The 23615-nt window shown below is 49.1% G+C and overlaps 1 protein-coding gene across 1 annotated transcript in view; it reads left to right on the top strand.

The window, feature by feature from the left end:
• LOC142488021 (uncharacterized) overlaps positions 1-23615 on the top strand; it is a 323903-nt gene that overhangs the window by 41541 nt on the left and 258747 nt on the right. The window lies entirely within an intron of this gene.

The raw sequence follows: 23615 nt of genomic DNA, 5'->3' as shown, positions 1-23615 counted from the left end.
CTGCAAGAAAAGATCCCAGCGGAGTGGACCGCAGAGCGACCGATCCCTGACCCAACCTGGAAGGAAGCTGGGAGAAATGACAGGGACAAGCACCCCCACAGTCCAAAATAGTCCCACACTCTGTTTACCCGGTTTATCCTGTTTATTCCATTAACCCCGCCTATAAAACGCTCACCTACCTGTTTTAAGAGTTGCTCAAAGGTTCTGAGCATTGTTCTAAGCTGGCTCCGCCCTTCACCTACGACGCTCTCCCGGGTCTGGCGGCCATCTTACTACTGCAACCTAAGTCCCTCTCTGAAAGGGCGGGCTCACCAGCCGTCGAGGGGGCAGAGTCAGAACATACCGCGAGAAGTGGCGGCACAAGATGAACAAGCGACTCCAACCCCAAGAGGGTGATGGAACAACTGGCGGAGGGACCGGAAGAGGGCTGAGAGGAGCCAGAAGGAGTGCCCCACTGTGAGGCTGAGAGGCCAGGCGGCACCTATAAAGGAAGGCAGCGCTGTACCGCCACCAACAGCGTCGCAGGCCAGGGAGTTAAGTGCCGGGGGGAAGAGGGGCTCTGACGCTGCATGGACCTTACTAGGGGCTAGGCTGAGCCAATTAAGGTTCTAAGATAGTTTAGATATATGTAAATTATCCAGTAGACACCAAGAAAGATGTTAGACTCAGAACCACCGGTGTCATAGCGGGAAAGGTACAGACTGCACCATGCAAAGAGACCCAAGCTATTTGGCACACAGGAGTCAGGTTAAAGTTCAAGGATAAGAAGTTAGTTAAGTCTAGTATAGGACTAAGATAGGGTTAGGCATGTAATTATGAAGTGTTAGCACAGAGGTAGGAGGGGGATAAGGTCCAAAAGGGATTTCAGTTACATAGAATCAATCGGCTAACTAACACTCAGAGATGCAAGCCTACAAATAAATAAATGCGCAGGTATAAAGCTGATCACTTGAGTGCCGGTTAGGTTAAAGTAAGCTTAGGTAGCTATTTCACTAGTAGGTTAGGGTTTAATTAGGTGGGGGGGGGAGGGATAGGCATAAAGAGGTCAATCTACATGGGAGTAATTGATAGAAGGTTACAACTTGTCCAGGGTTATTATATAATTTAATACGGCGGTGGTTAAAGATGCTCATTTGTTTGGTTATGTCGTTGAGGCAGTTGAATTATTTAATGTATGATTATGGTTGTTTACTAAGAGTTTTGCATATGGTAACGCCGGCTGTGGCTGTGAATCGGACGCTGCCCTGCATCCCTACTCTCGGATCGGGCCTCATGCCTGGGCTTCCGAGAAAGTCCTTCGGGAGAGGGGGGTGCGAGATTTCCGCGCTAAATGGAGGAGTAGAAGGAGGAGACGCTGAGGAGGTCCCGGCCACACCCTACAATCTAGAGGCAAGGAGAAGGGCAGGAGTTTCGGACCACTGCCTTCTCCCCCATTTTGTTTTTTTCCCCTTTTGTATCTTCCTTCCTTCACCCTTCCCTCCCTCCCGCAGAGTCTGTTTGCAGGTGATGGTTGGAGAGTTCCCGACGCCTGGGAAGTTCTACAGACTCTCAGCCAGCCTGCAATGGTCAAGGACAGGCAGAACAGACCAAAGACTCCCAATAATGACTCAGACATTACAAGGTGAGATGACGTACACATCATGTCACTGACTTTTCTTTCCCATAACATAAAAGGCCTAAATTGTCCCCGAAAAAAGAAGATGGCAATCCTAGTTTACAAGCGGAAAAACGCTGACACCTTATTATTACAGGAGACCCATTTTAGCACCACCAGCTTCCCCAAATACCTCGACAAACAGTTTAGACAGGTTTTCCTGTCTTCTGCTAAAGAGAATAAACGGGGAGTTGCAATACTCATCCACAATAAGGTGGGGCTGGTGGTAGATGTGACAAAAAAAGAAACAGAGGGTAGATTCCTCCTGATTGCAGGTACTATTAACCAGCAACTGCTAACTATTGTTACAATATATGCGCCTAATGGCCACGATTCTTCCTTTTATAATGTGATCGTCCCAATTATTCAAAGACATACAAAAGGCGCTCTCATTGTGGGGGGTGACTTCAACACCGCACTAAATGCTGCCGTGGACCGGTCTGGACCCCAAAGGCTTTGTGCTGGAAATTAATCCACGGCTTTGGCGCAGGGGTTGAAGGACCTTCAACTAACTGATGTATGGAGGGAATTACATCCACTAGATAAGAATTACACTTTCTATTCGCACCCACATGACACCTTTAGCAGAATCGACTACTTCTTTGTCTCTAGTAGACTGGTCCCGAAGATCTCCCATTCTGGGATCCACAATATTTTGTGGTCAGATCATGCACCCATAGAGCTACGGTGCTCCCAGATAGGCCTAGATAGGCCAGGAGCAAACTGGAAATTAAATGAATCATTATTAAAGATCCCCAAAATTGAAGAAGATATAGGAGGAGAAATGAAACAATTCTTTAGAGAAAATGAGGGAAGTGTTCACTCTCATATTACCCTCTGGGAGCACACAAACCAACACCAAGAACTGTCTTGATTAATTTGGCAGCCAGAAGGAAGAGGGAGAGAAATAATTAGATCCTGGAAGGACAGAATGAGCTGACTGACCTATGGAACCAACATAAAAGATCTCCAAGCTCAGCTACTCTTAAAAAGATCGCAGATGCTCAGATTAAGCTGAATCTGCTCCTCACTTCTCAGGCCGAAAAGTCACTTAGCTGGTCAAAGAGGAAATTTTTTGAGAAAGCAAGCAAGCCAGATACCATGCTGGCCAATCTGATCAATTCCAAAATAAAGAATTATAATATTCAAGCCATAAGATTACAATCAGGATCGATTTCTGCTAATCCTAAAAATATAGTGGGGAATTCAAAAATTTCTACGAGAAACTGTATGATGGTGAGAAGGTGATACGCTCCGCCGGTACTAAAATAGCTCTGAAGGATTTCCTGCAGAGCTTGAATCTGCCGAGTCTGAGCGAGGCATACAGATAGATGGGTAGTGATTTCATGGTGGAGGCGCTGTCCAAGGTCATAAAAAATTTGAAACCCTCTAAAGCCCCGGGACCCGATGGTTTTTCAAATCGATATTATAAGAAATTTAGGAAACATCTGGCTCCATATCTCCTCCAGATGTACTGAATAACCAAGTTTTAGCGGGATCCCCCTTTCCCCAACACATGCTCCAGGCATCCATCTCTATAATACATAAGCAAGGAAAAGACCTATTGGACTGTAAAAGTTATAGACCAATTTCCCTAATTCGGACATTAAAATCTATGCTAAACTATTGGCCAATAGATTAGGTCTTATCCTGCCGAGACTGGTGCACCCAGATCAAGTCGGTTTTATTATGGGTCGACAATCAGCAGATAATACCCGACGAATCATTGATCTGATAGAAATAGCGGATTCAAGACACATACCGGTTATGTCGCTCAGTCTGGATGCTGAAAAAGCGTTCGACAGGATAGACTGGCTGTATTTGGAGGCCACGCTTGGAGCATTTGGGCTGGGAACAAAATTGACAAAAGCCATATTCTCCTTCTATTCGACTCCATCGGCCAGGGTTACCCACCAGGAATCCCTTTCAAATCAAGAGCGGTACAAGACAGGGCTGCCCGCTCTCCCCGCTCCTCTTTGCATTGTGTATGGAACCACTGGCAGCCCAGATACGCGATAGCAAAGACATCACATGTATGGTCATTGGAAACCAGTCGCATAAAGTGGCACTATATGCGGATGACATATTCCTGACGATATCCAACCCCCTTACTTCTCTGCCAAACTTGTTCGACTTGTTGGGGAGATTCAATAGGATCTCCGGATTCAAAATCAACCAATCCAAATCGGACGCGCTGAATGTAAATTTACCTAAGCGTATGGAGAAGCTGATCACCTTCAACTTCAATTGGCAGCAGAAGCAAATTAAGTACTTGGGTGTTAACTTAACCAAAGACTTTAAACCCTTTTATCAGGCAAATTACCGAAAACTGATGCAGACCCTGAGACGGGACTTTAAAAGGTGGGTCCCACACAAAATTTCGTGGATCGGTAAGATCAACTGCATCAAAATTAATCTGTTCCCACGCCTCCTATATCTCTTCCAAACCCTCCCGGTGCCATTACGGTTGAAGGACACCCTGTCACTCCAATCGGAGATAGATACATTTATCTGCGGAGGGAGGAAGGCGAGAGTGGTCAAGCAGATAATGCGCAAACGGGGGCGGGAGGGCTAGCGGTACCTTGTTTGTTGTCTTAATATAAAGCACCCCAATTATGTAAAATTGTGCAATGGCATGCCGACCCGGACTCTAAAAGATGAGTCGGACTAGAGAAATAATTATGCTCCCCCCTGGAGTTAAAAAATCTAATCTGGCTTCCCAAAAAGGTGCGGTTAGGCACCACAATGCCGCTATCCTCAATGACCAGCTCACTATCAGTATGGGAGGCTTCCGAGCTCAAATGCAAATTGACCCCAAAAAAACTCTGGAATGACCCCACTATGGGGTAATCCCCTGTTTGCTCCGGGACTAAAACGTGCCGACTTCGATATCTGGAAACAAAAACATATGAATAGACTCTATGATCTGGAGGGCATACGAGGCATACAAACTTTCGATCAAATCAAATCAGAAAAACATATCCCCAATGCCGAATTTTTCAGGTAACTCCAGATCAGGGCATTTTACCAATCGCAAAAACCCCAAAACCAATTGACCAACTTCAAAAAGCTCTGTCGTTCAAGGACAAACACGAAGGGACTCACATCACAGATGTACAGGGAAGTGACCGGTTCTGGCTCGTCTGTGACACAGAAAACGGGGTATATGACCAGATGAGAAACTGACTTAGGGGAGGAACTGGACCTGGACGAATAGACGAAAATTGTCCTGGCAACTTCAAAAATCTCCATATGCACGACTTTGAGGGAGAACGCATATAAGGTAATGATGAGGTGGTACCTCACCCCTCTAAAATTGTCCACATTTCTGCCTAGTTACTCACCATTGTGCCCGAGACAATGTGGACAGCAAGCAGACTTGTTGCACATGATGTGGTCATGCCCCCGAATCGTTCCGGCCTGGGAATCAATTAAAGATTGGCTGGAAAGGATCCTAGACACACACATCCAATTAGACCCGTGGTTGTTCCTTCTTAGTAGGCCACACCCAGGTATCTCCAGAAAAGATAATAAATTGGTGGCGCATTTTGCGACGGTGGTAAGGGGGGAGATCGCAACACGTTGGAAAGTTTGCCAGATGGAGAAATTGACGAGTCTTGTCAATGACACTGGCACAAAATTTTCTAAAAGTCTGGACGCCATCGTTGGCCCAGACAGACATACCTGGGGTTGAAAGGTCCACGATATGGCGCTAATAAAGATAAGTGCGCTCTCCCTTGATGACGTGGCGACAAGACAAGCAGACAGCACAGGATAGGGACAGAGACAAAGACAGGCTAAGGACTCTGCGAGTAGTGACCCCCTGCCCAGGGATGAATTGGCACTATGGGTTTGGCCAGAGAAGAAACCTAGCGCAGGGCCTCCCTGCCAGGACTGGAGAGTAAGAGAATACACAGCATCTGGTGGAGCTGCAGCGTAAGGATATCCCCACCCCCTTCCTCTCCTGGGTCTGTCGTTTTTGTTTGTCTTTTAATTTACCTAGTACGTCTCGTATTTGTTGTCTATAAGTTGGTCTGCTAGCCATGGTTATTGTGCATGTACGATTAACGCTGATTTAAATAAGTAGTTCACCTTGCAAATTGTATATGAACACCTTGTCTGTAAATCATGTGAGCAACCAATAAAAAATAAGTTGAAAAAGAAAAAAAGTCCTAATTTGGTTAGTATCATGGGGATTTAGGATTTAACCCTTAGACCTCTTAGTTTGTTAGCCAATAACCGGTCTGCCTTGTTGCTCTTATCGTAATAACGTTGGTTTTTCCACCTTAGCGCTCTCTCTACTTCGTCTAGTTGGATCTGCTTAAATTCAGCCCTAGTTTTATCTAAGAGTTTAAATAGTTTTTTTGAGGGCTTGTTTTTATGTTCTTGTTCCAACAAGCTAAGTTTTTCAGAGAGTTCCTTATATAATTTTTGTTTAACTTTTTTCTTATAAGACGCTATGGATATAAGGTCTCCTCTAATTGACACCTTATGGGCTTCCCATAGTATAGTCGGGGACTCTACTGAACCTTTATTTATTGAAAAATATTCTATACGTTTTTGCTTAATTGTGCTCTCTACACCTGGCACTTTATCAAGGAGTTACCAGACACTACAAACATACAGTCTATTTATACAATGGCTGGTACCGAAATTCACGCCAGAACCGGTGACGGCATACCCACAATTCCTTGCATCCTAAATTGGCCATTCACGCAATGCGTGTATAACAAGGAGGAGCTGTGTATGATCCGGCCTGTGCTGATGCTCGGCTGCCGTCGAGTACCTAGCAACAGGAGACCGACGCCACCGATGCCAGCAGCCCGGGCCCCGCACCAACTCCCCCTCTGTTATCCACTGCGCATGCGCGAGAGGACAAAAACAATAACACACAGCGCAATGAGGATGACATGAGGGGGGAAGGGAAGCAGACGGTGCACTCCGTCCGCAACGACCTTGGCCGAGGTTGGGCACCCACCAACAGAGGACCGATGCCTCCCACGTCACGAACCCGTGCCCCGCCAACTACTCTCCCTCACCCCCTATAAACATCTGCATGCGTGACTGACTGGAGCCCGCAAAGCGGGATCCTCACTAACATGCTGGTAATCCCCCCTCCTCACAATGCCCATCATAGGTGTGGAATGATGGCGGCTCTGGTAGGGAGAGTCCTCCGTTGGATGCATCGGGATCACCGTCGACAGTGTCGCTCCCCTGATTTGCGCATCCAAGGCCAGAAGAACCAATCTCGCACCAATCCAAAAGTCTTTTCTACGCCTAGATAGCCATGTTCATCGTATAAGGCTTTCAGGACAAGATATTGTACGTTTCGGGGTAGAACCAATTGTTACCTCTCTGGATGGTCATGGTACTGTACCACCTGGTAGAGTAGACCGTTGTCAAGCTTGAATTTGTTAGCCTCTCGCATGAGTATGGCCACAAGGTCGCTGGGAGAACATTTCAGCATGTCAAGTCTGTTTTTCTGTACCGCCTGGCGGATAAGGCCCGCTACAGGGTCCGTTACCTGATATTGTATCATATCTTTCCACAAGATAATTTTATCTGGGGTGACGTTCATCCCATCGGGGTCACAGTAGGCAGCAGACAGAGCCTTGGATTGACATCCCAAGGAATCCACCACATGTAATTCAGAGAAGGCCACTTTATTCCCTAAAATAGCCGCTGTGTTGCACATAGCTCACATCCCTGGCCCAGGAATCTCTTCCCAAATGTCATCATCTGGAGTGGGCTCTAGTCCTGGTCTTCTGGATAGGGCATCAGCCCCAATGTTTAGAGACCCTGGCTTGTACTTCAATGTGAACATATAGTTTGAGAGGGCCGCTAGGCAGCGATGGCCTGTAGCGTCCAGTTTGGCGGTTGTCGTTATGTATGTCAACGGATTGTTGTCTGTATACATTTCCAAGGTGACCCCATTGTGGCGATGAGAGGGTTAATCAGGCCATTAATAAAGGCATTATATCTGGCTGATTAACCCTAAATTGCATTGGGAGTGAAGGGGTTAAATGTATGTGCATTACCCTTATGTGTTTTCCCCTGCACCACCTTTGTTGTCCCCATTTTGCAGTCTATTCCCTGACTGTGGTAATGAGAATATATACAAACTGTGTCGGTTAGTTTTTCAGACACAAGATGGCGTTGTGAGCGCTGAACCAAGCGCTGATGGAAGACGCATGGCTGTGTATGGGAGGGCCGCTTTGAAGTATAGATATCCATTTCCAAGCACTAGACCTCGCAACCGCAAGGTCAATTGAATAAGTGTTTTGCGGTTAAACTGAAGTGGATTCTGTCAAAATGTATCTCTTGCCTTGTTAGCGTATTAACTTGAAAGGGAGAAAGTCTATTGACGTGGGAACTAGGTTAACCACAGAAACCACAATAGAGACCTTTCAATTAAGTACGATAACTTGCGAACGGAGGGAGCTAGCACTCTAATTTTTAGAGTGCAGCTCCGAATAAAGAAACCATGCACCCACATATAAACTTTATTCCAGTGACACAAGCAGAACATACTTTATTAATAAAATATATTTTACTGTTGGTTTTAAATGTACAGGCAGGAAAGGTTTTTCTGTAAGCCCTGGAAAAATCCTTTAGCATGTAAATATGCTAAGGGTGAATGAGCTGAGGGTATTTTCCTCCCTGCACTTCACAGAGCCCCTGCTAAGTGGGAGACTCTGAGCCTAGTGAAGTCCAGGGTTGAAAATCCTCAAAGATTCAAAGTGTGAAAAAGATCCGGGAAGTTGCTGAGTGCCAGATACCGGTACTCAGCATGAGCCATTCACACCTTGGGGCCAAACCTCAGACTAAGGGTCGCCAGGTAAGGGGAGTACCCCAGGTATGCTAAGTCGCATGGGTGTCAAGCAAACACATGCGCGGTGCAAACAGAAAAACCTTTTTGCCCGGTTTTGCAAACTACGGGCAAATCGGAGATTGGTGGGTTAAATGTTGCCACGGAGGGGATTGGGCATGCATGTTATAGATCTGTGAACCCTATAAAACTGCCCACCGGGCTATCCCCAGTGTGATTCATGACTTATACAAGCTTTGCTCAAGATTCCGTTCAAGTTCAGCAGCAGCGGTTCCAGAACGCAAGGGGTTAACAAAATCATAACTAAGGATTTACCCCTACTTCAGGAATTCATTAGCCCTGGAGACTCCCGAATGAATTCCAACGAACTTCTTTCATTTGGCAGAGATATTAGGTTGGCAACTTGCGATCTAGCCAAAAGGACTTTAAGCCAGAAACTTTATTTCTTCAGCTTTCGTGCAAAGGACAATTTATTTTGTTTCCCCTTCCCAGTATGTGATTATTAAGTGTATTCTGAGGTTGTCGTGTGTTTGTCTATTAAGTAAAATAAATGACAATTTATTTTGCTCGCCTTGTTGTGTTCAATTGAGAATCCCAAAAATATAATAAGTACTGGTTCACGGTGACACCCATACAGTTAGACGTGGAGTTTATCCACAATTGCCCACTTAAGAGCGAGAAATTTCAGCTTACGGACGGGATAGTTCTGTTCGCTGGGGGTTAGACTGCGGCTGACATAGGCCACTGGTCGGAGACCGGACGGATATTTCTGGTGCAGTAATACTCCTAGCCCGTTGAGGCTTGCAACCACATAAAGGACGTAGGGTCGCTCGGGAACGGCGTAAGCGAGAATGGGTGTCTCTGTTAAACATTTCTTCAGATCAAGAATTTCTTGTTCACAGGTGTCTGTCCACTTGTCGAATGGCAATCGCGCAGAGGTGGCAGGTAGCCCGTGTCTTCTAGGTATATCTTGAGAAGATTGTTAAGGACTTTGGTTTTGCTGGGATACCCTTCTACAAAACGGCGGTAGTAGCTGCAGAATCCTAGGAATCGGCGTAGCTCCATGACATTTCTGGGTCTTGGCCATTCCATCACAGATTCAATTTTTGCGGGGTTCGTTGCTATCCCCTCAGCGGATACTATATGTCCCACGTAGGTCACTGAGGTATGGCAGAATTGACATTTATCCAAGGATAACTTCAAACCCTCTTGCCCCAGCCGATCCAACACCTTCATTAGCCGTGCCTCATGTTCTTTCAAAGTCTTGCCAAAGACAATTATATCGTCCAGATAAACTAGACATTCCCGGGGGTTCATGTCTCCGATTGTCTTTTCCATCAACTGCTGGAACGTTGCTGGAGCTCCACAAATGACTTGAGGCATGCGAGTGAATTGGTAGAAGCCAAGGGGGTATACCAAAGCCGTCTTCTCCTGGTCTTCTGCACTCATAGGCAATTGATAGTACCCAGATCTCAAGTCCAATACACTGAACCAATGACTTCCCGACAGCGCATTGAGACTTTTTTCAATTAGTGGATGGGTATACTGATCAGGTATGGTACGGTTGTTCAGGGTCCGGTAATCGACACACAATTGCACCGACCCATTCTTCTTCCACACCAAATCGGTGACGCGTAGGGGCTACGGGATTCGGTCACAATGTCCACCGCTTCCATTTCTCGCAACACGTCTCTCACATCTCGAGGGGCGATACGATGGGATAGTTCATGAAACGGGGTGGTTTCACTTGGCCGGATAGTGTGTTGGGTGTTTTGGCTACAGCCCAAATCCATTTCACTCGTGGTGAATACATCCTTTCGTTCTTCCAACTTGGCTGTCAAACGAAATAGAAGAAATTGGTCTAAAGAAAGACCAAAATATCCGGAGCTCTAAAACCAGTTATAATGGTGTCACGCTGGAATCAAATGCTGTAATATAAAGACATATGTCCAGTACTTGAAGGGTCTATGATGAAAGTCTGCAAGTGCGTGGTTTGTAAGGGCTTTTTTCAAGTGCTTTTTTCAATGTCTCAAGCAAAATGGCAATAAAGGGTTAAATTCAATAACCACTCGTATACAGCAGGCAATGATTGCTTTACTCACGCAACTTCAGACCGGTAAAACCCAATGAAACCGGAGCCCCGATCCTTCACATTTGGTGGCGGTTCCCCTGTGAAGATCCTGGAGGTAGGTAAGCACGGCGTCACTCGTGGTAGTATTCACCGGGTGTTGGTCAGGCGATCACGCTGACTCCATGGCACCCTGTGTGATGTCGTCGCCATCCATATGCGCGTCCTCCTCAGCTCAGGAATCGCTGAAATCCTCCAAGGGGTAGGTTGCCGTGCACCAAAGCAGCTGGAGCGGGTCGTGAACATTAAGGCAGGAAAAGCCTCTGCACAGCGTTTCCAGACTGGCGCGCATCCAGGCAGGTAATCAGCAAGAGAGTATATCCATGTAGGAGCCGAAGCACAGCCACACCAATGGAGAATAGGACACGAAAGTTCTTTCAAGAATTTATTAGCTAAAAAGGCATAAGGACAGACATCCTAATAGCACTCTGACATGTTTCACACACAGGGCGCTTTATCAAAGAGTAGATAAAGCTTTGATAAAGCGCCCTGTGTGTGAAACATGTCAGAGTGCTATTAGGATGTCTGTCCTTATGCCTTTTAAGCTGATAAATTCTTGAAAGAACTTTCGTGTCATATTCTCCATTGGTGTGGCTGTGCTTCGGCTCCTACGTGGATGTACTCTCTGGCTGTTAAACGAGCCTTCCATGCAGTGGACAAGGTGGATTCCCCGAAGTCAAAGGCCACCTCCGTGGGCTGCTCCGGCAGTGCCGTAGCATCTACTTGGGCGGACAACATCATATCGACAGAGGTAGCAGGGTATATCCGACCCAACCGTTGTCCCTGGTCTAAGGGCATGGGATAGGGAGAGATGTTGTGGACATATACCTTGACGTTCCTAGGCATTCCACCCTTCCACTCTCGGATTTCAGGCACAAGTCGGTAGCCGCAATAGGCATCCTCTTCGGGTGCACTTTATAAGGAGAAGAGCTGGTCAGCCTCGTCTTGCTCTGGATAACAGCATTCCACGCACATGACTTCTACTCCCCCTGGTGGAATCACGGTCACTCCTTTGTGAGTATTGAATAAGTCCCCGTATTCTACTTCATACAGGTTCAGACAGTCTTCTTCCGTCATACTTGGTTGGATGGGTAGAGCCGATAGGGGTAGTTCACAGGCCTCTTTCAAGTAGGCTCGGAATACTGCACATACCACGTCGGTATTTGTTCCCAGGATGACCGGGGCGCTTGGATGCTCTTGAGGCTCAGGGCATATCAACACCTCCACATCCATTGGGTGGGATTTGCCGGTATTCAACTGTAGTATAGCCAGCCGAAGCTTCACCACTCTGTCAATGGGGTAGTCCTCATGACTGAGTAACCACAGTCTCATGGCGTCCGCAGTTTGCAATGGCAGGTGGCTCTGATTTTGATCATAGAACGAGCGATACACTATGGTCACTTGAGATCCAGTGTCTAATAACGAGGTTGCGTATATGCCTTCTACGAGGATGAGTATGAGGGCAGCTGGCCCCACATGAATGTAAGCGTCCATTGATATGGCTTCTCTAGTGCTTGGTGGAGTTGGGCCCTCGGAAGATAAAGAGGGGAATTCTTCAGTCTGTGCCGTGCAGGTCATGGCTTTAGGGGGATCGGATCTGACCTTTCTTGTTCCCAGGCAAGCATTAGCGAAGTGCCATTTTTGGCCGCACCAGAAGCAGACTGGACCACTCTGAGTGGTCTCAGCTCTGGAGGCCACCGACTCCCTCTTGGGGGAGTGGGGTTTAGCAATAGGATTTTTCTGAGCAGTGGAATCCTCACCTTCGATTTCTTTGGCTTTTGCGATCGCTGTTCTTTTTCGTTCATCTTGCTGATATCCTTTGGCAGAAGTAACGGTCTTCTCTATTTTTGTAGAGTCACTCGGGGTTTGGACCTGTGCAACCGTAGGTTACTCTCTTGAGCCAGTACTTTATCCATTAAATCTTCGAACTCTAGAGACTGGTCTGGGGAGAGAGTGCAACTGACTCGTATAGCCACCGAGTGCATAGGCAAAGTGCCCTGCAGAAGTTGCTAGACTCGCGTGCCATCAACCTGGGCTGCAGGAATAACCTTCTTCTTTACCAGAGGTCAACTGGATCCGACAAGGAAACTCCGACACTTCTTCTCCTTCGACTTGCATGAGAGAGTAGAACTTGGCCAGTAAGGAGACGGCGTCCTTAGGAACTCCGTAGGTCCGGGTTAGGGCCTGGATCAGGGCTGGCGCATCGGCATTGGGGTGATTATTGTTGTAAAACTGCACCATATACGTAGCAGGTGGTCGTAAGCACTCAATAATTCGTTGCCGTTTTATGGCGTCAGAGCAAGTCCACTTAGGGAGCACCTGTTCCGCGTTTTCTTTCCACTCCTCAAATTCGGCTTCACCCGCAGGCGTGTGTCTAGTCCCTGAGAATATCTTGAGCTTACGGTATTGATGGGAATGGGAGGAGTGGCTCAGGGCTTCTACTAGCTGAGGTAGAATTCCTCCCACCACTGGGTCCACCTGGTGCAAGAGTTGAGGGGCCATGGGACTGTTGGAGTCTTGTATGGGTCCAACATTCAATGGAGGCGTACACGGAGGGGGCCCCGTCTGGAGGGGGGTCTACACTGGTGATCCGGGACTGATAATCACTCTGGGTAGCAAGGGCTCTGAATATAGTAGTTGTAAGGAATCCACTACTGGCTTTGACTTTTGCCTTGCAGACCTGTGCAGTTGCAGGCTTCCTCTGGCAATCTATGGCACAGGTGCTGCCTCTCATTGCAGCTTCTGCCCTGTGCTACTTCATTGGAGGAATTCTCACACACCCTCCTCCTGTGATTGGATCTCCGCCCTTTATATTCTAGGCGTTGGCTCTGAACCAGCGCCGAGCATAACTATTCCTACCTCTATGTTACTGTCTCTGCCACAAACCACCCCAGGCCTCTCTCCTAGCGTTCTTACCTTCCAAGTTCCTGAGTATCCAGAGGCCTGGTCCTGGACGTCTGTGCTGAAGCGTTGTTGCCAGCACTGGCCTGCTGCTATCTCCTTGCAGTGGCCTACCCCGGACGTCTGTGCTGAAGCGTTGATGCCAGCACTGGTAACTGCTGCATTCCCTCCTAGCAGTAGCTACCCTTCCTGTCCTGTGGCCTGCTGCTATCTCCTTGCAGTGGCCTACCCCAGGCCTCTCTCCTAGCGTTCTTACCTTCCAAGTTCCTGAGTATCCAGAGGCCTGGTCCTGGACGTCTGTGCTGAAGCGTTGATGCCAGCACCGGTACCTGCTGCATTCCCTCCTAGCAGTAGCTACCCTTCCTTTCCTGCGGCCTGCTGCTATCTCCTTGCAGTGGCCTGCCCTGGACGTCTGTGCTGAAGCGTTGATGCCAGCACTGGCCTGCTGCTCTTCTCCTGCAGTGGCCTACCCGGGACGTCTGTGCTGAAGCGTGTTGCCAGCACCGGTACCTGCTGCATTCCCTCCTAGCAGTGGCTACCCTTCCTTTCCTGCGGCTTGCTGCGATCCTCTTGCAGTGACCTGCCTTGGACTTCTGCGCTGAAGCGTTGGTTCTACCCGACGCTGCCCTGCGGTGAACTTCGGCCAGCCTGCTGTCTCCTCCTGCTGAGATCGGCGTCATGGGCCGAGGCCGCTCCTCGCGCAGAAGCCACCCCCGCGCTCACGCTCCTAAGCTGAAGCGGGGAAATCCTGACTACCTGTTGCCGAACTCCTGCTTCCATAACGACGATGCTGCCTTCTCCAATCCTGACCCTGCGATGTACGACTACGAACTGCGCACTCCGGATCAGTCTGCGTGGACTCAGGTCGGTGATTATATAACCCCACCTCAGCCCCGCGGTCCGGTCCCGGTTTGTGGCGAGCATCGGCGTAACAGTATGCTCGGCCCGTTAAAACCGGACCGCGCCGTGGCGGGGGATGGCAATTTTCCAACTGAAGTTATGTCCCGTCCTGCGTATCAGTCCCACTATGAAGGCCAGTATTTGTGTGAAGTACTACCCCTGGTTGATGAACTGTGGACGTATGAAGGTTTAACCCCTTTGCAAAGACAATGCCGTTGTGATCTCTTTATTAAGGCTTACTGTATCCTGAACTTAAAACAGTCTCTAGCCGAATGTATTCGCTCCCCTGATTCCCCTTTAACCTGGGATAATGTGAACCCTATGGAACTGGCCGACGCCCAAGAGGCAATCTATGCCCTGGCCTCATCACTGGACATTCATCTAGTAGAACAGAGCGCCCTTCTCATGTTGGCCCAGTCTCAAGATACACTCCATGTACTTTCCTCAACACTAGACACTCACATAATAGAACAGGATCCCCTCCTTGCCAGCTATGCTGCTGCTTGGCAGATTCTCTGTGCTCCCAGTCCTGTTACTGAACCTGTGGGGTTACCTCTCTCTCCTAAGAATGGTCAAACCATTTCTCTGTCGCTGCCCGCTAAGGAAGAAGCTGCCACGCTCCCTAATCCTGAGTTAACCTCCCTAAGTTCTGTCCCTGAGGTTATTTCGGTCTTAACCCCTGCTAGTCAGGCTTATGCGTTCCCCACTGTAAATCCCTGCAGTACCCAGGTCAGTGTGTCTTCCCTAGCACCAGAGAATGAATCCTGTTTGCCCTCTTTTCCTAAACCAAAAATTCTAAGCTCTGTTTCCGAGGTTTTTTCTGTATTAACCCCTGCTAGTCTGCTCTGTGAGGTTCCTACTGCTAACCCTAGTATTCCGCAGTCTAATGATAGGTCCCTAGGGCAAGAGGCAGAACCCCCTATGACCCCACTCTCGGAGACTAGCTTCTATTTCTCTGATTCTCAGGTACAGAGTAATTTAACCCTTGGGGTTTTTCCTATGTTAACCCCTGCAGGTCAGCCCTGTAAACCTTCCTTGGTAGATCCCTTTAGTTCGTCAGTCAGGGACACCTCCTTAGCCTCAGAGGATCAACCCCTTTTGTCCTCTGACTCGGCTAAAATTCTCGGGGCTATGCCCCCTGAACTTTCGGCAAATATACTGGCTCCAGTAAAAAGTATTCTGGAGCCGTTTGTTTCTCTAAACCTGTTCGCAGAATCCCTACTCCTAGGTATTTCACTCACCCCGTCTGTCACTCAGAGAGCTGAGACCCCTGCTTCTGAGCATAGACCCCTTTTCGTGGAATCTGTTGTCGTTTCTGAAGTCCCAGACACTCTTTCCCAAATACCCACTTCAGAGGCCAGCACAGTCGTGGTTGCCCCACTTGCACTGTCTGAGTTCTCCTTTTCCCAAATCCTAGGGTTTAAAGCGAACAGTACATATTATTCTCCTTTCCAAGTGACCCCTTCTGAGATCAGCGTATCTGCTGTTGCTCCCTCAGTACCATTAAAGTTAGGGCCCTTCTTTTTGAATGATCAGGCTTTCAAGTTTGAGACTCCCTTTATCCCTGACTTTGTAAAACTGCAGTCCCTTCTCACTGTAGTTAAAAGTTCTCCAGCAGCCGCTGAGTTAAGCTTTGCCGCTGCCAAATCTTCTGTTATAGAAGCAACCTTGCCTAGCTTACTTCTGTCTGTTCTATCTGTGATGCCTATCACCTTTACTAAAATTTCTGTTTTGCAAGGTATTTCTCCTATTAAATCTGTGATACCTGCAATTCCTTTAATCAGTTCCAAAAGCCCTGTCACTAATTCTCCCATGGAGTCTGATGCCCTCACTAGGGATTCTCAGGGACCCAATTCTGTAACAAGCAAGATGTCCCTTGTGTCTGTTGGAGAGTTTACCCCAGTTTCTCTCACGGATCATGCCACAGCCTCCGGGATGATTAAAAATGACTTTAAGTCTGGGATGCCCATTCCTGTAATAATACTGTTTCATGCTGATTCGCCCACAGTATTCGGGGTATCCACTACTGACTGTATGTCTACTACCACAAACTCAGGGGTATCGCATTTGGAACTTTCCCTTTTTTCAGAAGATTCCGTCTTTAAAATGGACTTATTTTTCTCTGTGTCTTCTACAATACTTGGGGTACTTGCTATTGACTGTCCTGTCCCAAAACTAGGGTTACCTCTCAAAAAGGTGCCTGGAGCTACCGATGTTAAAGACCCTATGTTTAAAACAGTAACAATTTGCATTGCTTCTCCCACAGTATCATGTGAGACCTGGGTACCTGGGACCTCCACTCCGAAGCCAAGCTCTAGTTCTCTGTCTTCTTTCTCTGTGTTGGAGGCACCCAGCTTTAACCCCAAGACTTTTTTCCCTAAGGTTGATGCACCGCTTAACCGCCTGCCTTGTTTTTTGGATAAAATCTGTTTTCTCACCTTTCAAACAGACTCCTTACTCGCAGGTCTCTGTGCGGTGCCCAAAGTGCCCAATCTGTATGGCAATTGGCCTCTCCCTAAGACGAAGACACCCTTACTGGACCTCGTCGCTTTACCTGAAGCGTCCGTTCCTGTTCTCTATGGGTCCACTATGGGTATAGACATGCTTATTATGTCCTTCGCCAAGGCCACAATTTCGGATTTGATTCTCTCTAAAGATCACAAACCAAAGGAAGCGGATCCTTCTTCAACTGCCAGTACCATGAGTTGCATACACACTGCTACAGACTCTCGCAAATTGCTTGGGATAGCAACCCTGCTTGGTATCAAAAGTACCGCTGCAATAGTGTGTAGTGAACCCTCCCGCCCCATTCCCTTGCTAACCACCACCCGGAATTCCTTGGAAGCTAAAGACTCTCGCAACTTCCTCCGTGCTGATTTCACCAAAGACATTGCCTTCTCTGAAGGTCCCTCTGCCATTTTTGTCCGACAATCTGTGTCCTGTGTCCCGTACTCTTGGACTATTACTATGCACCGGACACCTGGCTACCGTCCTTCCGATGTTCCCATTCCGGAACCCTCAGGTCCCATTGTCCATGTACCAAGAACTGCAGTACCACCGCTGTCTTTCATGGCACTCGCCAATGTACATCTGGATTGTGGACCTAATTCTCGCCGGAGACACTTCAGGAACAACTCAATGTCTCCCAGACCTATGAATGGTCCTGTTCACCCAGGCGTTTCACCCAGTGGTGGGGGTACTGTAAGGAATCCCAACAAACTATGGGCTTTCAACGCCACCTCTCGCCTAAGGAGGTTTAGGAACAATTCCATGTCCCCCAAATCTGTGATGGATCTTGTTCGTCCGGAGGTCTCACCTGAAGGGGGGGGTACTGTAAGGAATCCACTACTGGCTTTGACTTTTGCCTTGCAGACCTGTGCAGTTGCAGGCTTCCTCTGGCAATCTATGGCACAGGTGCTGCCTCTCATTGCAGCTTCTGCCCTGTGCTACTTCATTGGAGGAATTCTCACACACCCTCCTCCTGTGATTGGATCTCCGCCCTTTATATTCTAGGCGTTGGCTCTGAACCAGCGCCGAGCATAACTATTCCTACCTCTATGTTACTGTCTCTGCCACAAACCACCCCAGGCCTCTCTCCTAGCGTTCTTACCTTCCAAGTTCCTGAGTATCCAGAGGCCTGGTCCTGGACGTCTGTGCTGAAGCGTTGTTGCCAGCACTGGCCTGCTGCTATCTCCTTGCAGTGGCCTACCCCGGACGTCTGTGCTGAAGCGTTGATGCCAGCACTGGTAACTGCTGCATTCCCTCCTAGCAGTAGCTACCCTTCCTGTCCTGTGGCCTGCTGCTATCTCCTTGCAGTGGCCTACCCCAGGCCTCTCTCCTAGCGTTCTTACCTTCCAAGTTCCTGAGTATCCAGAGGCCTGGTCCTGGACGTCTGTGCTGAAGCGTTGATGCCAGCACCGGTACCTGCTGCATTCCCTCCTAGCAGTAGCTACCCTTCCTTTCCTGCGGCCTGCTGCTATCTCCTTGCAGTGGCCTGCCCTGGACGTCTGTGCTGAAGCGTTGATGCCAGCACTGGCCTGCTGCTCTTCTCCTGCAGTGGCCTACCCGGGACGTCTGTGCTGAAGCGTGTTGCCAGCACCGGTACCTGCTGCATTCCCTCCTAGCAGTGGCTACCCTTCCTTTCCTGCGGCTTGCTGCGATCCTCTTGCAGTGACCTGCCTTGGACTTCTGCGCTGAAGCGTTGGTTCTACCCGACGCTGCCCTGCGGTGAACTTCGGCCAGCCTGCTGTCTCCTCCTGCTGAGATCGGCGTCATGGGCCGAGGCCGCTCCTCGCGCAGAAGCCACCCCCGCGCTCACGCTCCTAAGCTGAAGCGGGGAAATCCTGACTACCTGTTGCCGAACTCCTGCTTCCATAACGACGATGCTGCCTTCTCCAATCCTGACCCTGCGATGTACGACTACGAACTGCGCACTCCGGATCAGTCTGCGTGGACTCAGGTCGGTGATTATATAACCCCACCTCAGCCCCGCGGTCCGGTCCCGGTTTGTGGCGAGCATCGGCGTAACAGTAGTGAATTCCCTGTGAGTAAAACGTCATATTTCCCAGTAGCGCGGGGAGGTCCCGGCATGACCTATGAGTGGGGTATTTGGACCGGTAGTGGCATAGGCAGTTCAGAAAAGATAACAGGACATCCCGGAAGCAAGGCTCCCGGAAAGTGTAGTGCGGAAGGGGTGATATTCTCCCTTACTTCATGACAGGTTGCTATAATGAGTATGTACCAGCGGTATGTGGGGTTCCATTTCCACCCTATTTGGCGAGCTTGAGAAAACCCTGGAAGGGACCTGACCCGATTAATGACTTCTTGGGAGGAAATGCCCGCAGGCACATCCTCCACTGCGAGCACATGGTGGAGGGACTTGTCTAGTTTCAGCGCCAAGTCGCGCACTTGTTGCTTAGACGGGGAGAACATGCTGGTGAATACAACAACTACATTTTGACTTGAATAGAGCACCCCAGGTCTGATATCTCAGCAGCGCCTCCAAATGTAACACACCTTCCCCCCCCCTCCCCAATCGTAGATAGGGACCATGTGTGGGAATACACCTGTGTTACTCACAGAAGGCCTGAACCTCCGCCACTGGGAGCCTGGGGTATACCTGAATCTTTGGATACAGCGCCTCCACCTGTAAGGGATCCCAACTGGGTGGGATGGTCCTCTTACAGGAACAATAATAATAGTAATGCACGCACACAATATATGCTAGCAACCTTTACTAAAAGTGATAACCTCTGTACTCTGTACCACACAGTAATATACATATAACCATACATATAGCAGTTCACCCCGCCGCATACCAACATGGTTGTCCCCAAAGTACATTGGGTTATGGGCACCAATTCCCTGATGTCCCTTTCCCTTATGTCCGGGCCCACCCAAAGTGTTGGAGATAGCACTATCCCAGTAATGTTATGTAGGGATGTGGTAGGAACCTCAGTGTGTGTTCAGTTGGTGTTTTGACTCTGTTAAGGGGAGTCATGTGGAGGTCTGCAACAGTGTTGCAGAGGCGGATGCAAAAGCTGTGAGTCTGTGCAGCTCAAGGCAGAGAGGCTCCGTTGAGGAACTACAACTCCCATGAGCTCCTGGGCAGTCACCTGACTTGAGGAGCCAATCGGAAGGCTAGAATTACGGGAGGAGGAAAGGGAAGCAGGGGGGAGAGACCACACTAGTCAGAAGGGATCCGGAAGGTAAAGGAGGAGGGTGTATGCGTGCAGGGGGTCCGTGACCTGCCTGCATAGGCTAGCTTTACCCCGCAGGCCCTTAGGAAAAACCCCTGAGCCACAGTAGGTTGCTGTGCTGCAGGGACGGCCATAGTGGTAGCGATCAGTCACCTTACTGTGTAGACAGTTAGGGACAAGCGTGCGGAGCAGGTTTGCGGGTGAGCTGTTTGGGACCAGACAGCTGCACTGCGGACATCAAAGACAAGCAAGGATTCGGCTGATCCTTTTCGAAGTATTACCGGTCACCGCCTTGACCGGAAGGTATTTACGTTACGTGCACCAACACTGGTCAACAAGCGCTGATCCCGCCTTAGGCGTAACTCTTTGAGGACACTAGTGAGTGACCAAAGGCTTAATACACGGAGCACTCCTTTCTATTAGTGTAAGGACACGGTGTGTGGGGCACGCGGTGACAGGACAAGGACATACTCAATAAGAGCGTGGCTGAGCCACTACTGTACAGGACAATACTCGTTGAGAGCGTGGCCGAGCCACTCACGTATAAGGACATTATCATTTAGCTGAGTTAAGGTTATATTGCGTTATAGGTTATGTGTTAGGATATATGCTGGGTGTGAATTAATATGATGAAGTGCTAAAGTACTGTTGCGATTACAGTAAAATTGGTTGCATCACACGTGTATGTATATGTTTCTTGCCCAGGGGAATCCCACATCACGGGGATCCTGGGTAAGTGGAGGCGCTGCGCTAATAAGTGTTACCCCAGGCTCCCTGCTAGCGGAGGCTTAGATCTCCTGGAGCCACAGGTGCGTACAGTTACCCGTAGTCACTTAGAGTGTCAGAAAAAGAGCTACAGTTAGTGCACTGTATTTGGTACCTGCCCAGGGCTCCTGCACCCGGGTCTCGCAGAATAACATAAAGGGATCCGTCTGATCCAATGTGTCGTCTGCCTACACGTGGGGTGAATTCCGGCGTGGATAATATCACCGTACCGTCTATACCGTAGGGCTGGTCCGTCCCCAGTCCGCAGGTGTGATCCTCCGCGAAGATAGTCTCTACCTAGAGGGGGTCTGATCCCAGACCCCAATGATCAGGGCTGCGCAGCAGATCAGCTGTTCCCTGATCTCATCAAATAGCTAAAGGGGCAGATTCCTTACTTAGGGCCTGTCTCTGAAGCAACGACAAACTGGGGGTAATGATAGTAATCATCTGGGGCTTATGGGGGGGTAACTAGCCTAGTTCAGGGGCTACTGCTCCCTGCACCTACCACCTCCCTTACCCAGCTCCCAGCTCCAACTGCCTGTTTCTCCAGCGCGCGAAAAGTATCAATATCAGAGAGCAGAGAGCTCTCATGTGCCTCTCCACAGCACACACCACACACGGGCTCCCACAGCACACACCACACACGGACTCCCATAGCACACACCACACACGGGCTCACACAGCACACACGGGCTCCCACAGCACACAGCACACACCACACACAGGCTCCCATAGCACACACCACACACGGGCTCACACAACACACACCACACACGGGCTCACACAGCACACAGCACCCAGCACACACGGGCTCACACAGCACACAGCACACACAGGCTCCCATAGCACACACCACACACGGGCTCACACAACACACACGGGCTCACACAGCACACACCACACACGGGCTCACACAGCACACACCACACACAGGCTCCCACAGCACACACCACACACGGGCTCCCATAGCACACACCACACACGGGCGAACACAGCACACAGCACACACACCACACACGGGCTTACGCAGCACACACACCACACACACCACACACAGCACACACCAAACACAGGCTCACCCTCCAGGTTTTCTTACAAAAGCACCTTCCCCCCCCCCCCCCACCCGACCCTTTGGTCACATCCCCCCGCGCCTAAAACCGGCTCGCTAAAGACCGCAGATAGCGGTGAAGTGCGGTACACGCGCTGCCTGGATGTAGTGCGGGTGCAGCGGGGCCTCGGCCTAATTTGCTTAATACCCAGCATCAGGTGTGTGTGACGTCATCGGGGGCCGATCATGCTATCCCTGTCAGGATTGGTTGCCTGCACTCCTCCAGCTCTGACACCGCTACTATTAGCATATTGTGACGTCACACGGGGCGTGTTCTTAGGAGCCGAAGTTCTCCTAGAACTCCTCCAGCAGTAAACAATGTGAAGGCCGCCGCACGTGTGTAGATAGGCGAGTGTCACCACTTGCAAGTAACCAATCCGCTCACTCGAACACCATACCCATGCCGACAGCTACTTTGTGTGTGTTCATAATCACAGCAGTAGAACAGGTCTTCACAGCTAGCAGGGGCATAGAGTATATCACCAGACGTCACTTCACACACACACGGGCACAGAGTATATCACCAGACGTCACTTCACACACACACGGACACAGAGTATATCACCAGACGTCACTTCACACACACACACACACACACACACGGGCACAGAGTATATCACCAGACGTCACTACACACACACGGGCACAGAGTATATCACCAGACGTCACTTCACACACACACGGGCACAGAGTATATCACCAGACGTCACTACACACATGGCACAGGGTATTTCACCAGACGGCACTACACACACAGCACAGAGTATATCACCAGACATCACTACACACACGGGCACAGAGTATATCACCAGACGTCACTACACACACAGCACAGAGTATATCACCAGACGGCACTACACACACAGCACAGAGTATATCACCAGACGTCACTACACACACAGCACAGAGTATAACACCAGACGGCACTAGACACACAGCACAGGGTATATCACCAGACGTCACTACACACACACAGCACAGAGTATATCACCAGACGTCAGTACACACACAGCACAGAGTATATCACCAGACGTCACTACACACACAGCACAGAATATATCACCAGACGTCACTACACACACAGCACAGACTATATCACCAGACGTCACTACACACACAGCACAGAGTATATCACCAGACCTCACTACACACACAGCACAGAGTATATCACCAGACGCCACTGCACACACGGCACAGACTATATCACCAGACGTCACTACACACACAGCACAGAGTATATCACCAGACTGCACTACATACGGTGGGAGATGGGGGTGAGATTGTCACTATGTTTCTCACCAGCCCACAGTACTATTATAAAGTGAAAAATAGGCGCAAAAAACGTAGTATGTGACCCTTACTTAATAGTAGAGTAAAAATAAGTGTATGTCACAGATATACATACTTATAAGTGAATAAGCGATAATAAAACAGTGCTATGTGGAATACAAATAATACATTTGAACCCCCTGCTCAAAACCCTCTGGTGGAATTCCTCTTCACTTGTCCCAAAGGTGTAAAATTTGGTTCTCAGAAGCCAGGAGGAGCATGAAGGGGAAACAAAAACACAAAGATAATCTAAGTGTAAATATATTAAATAAGAGCCAAGACTTTACCCAACATTCACTAAG

Source organism: Ascaphus truei, chromosome 2, assembly GCF_040206685.1.
Source record: "Ascaphus truei isolate aAscTru1 chromosome 2, aAscTru1.hap1, whole genome shotgun sequence".
NCBI classification, from domain to species: Eukaryota; Metazoa; Chordata; class Amphibia; order Anura; family Ascaphidae; genus Ascaphus; species Ascaphus truei.
Note: the sequence above shows the minus strand (reverse complement) of the source record. Positions and strands in the feature narration are given on the sequence as shown.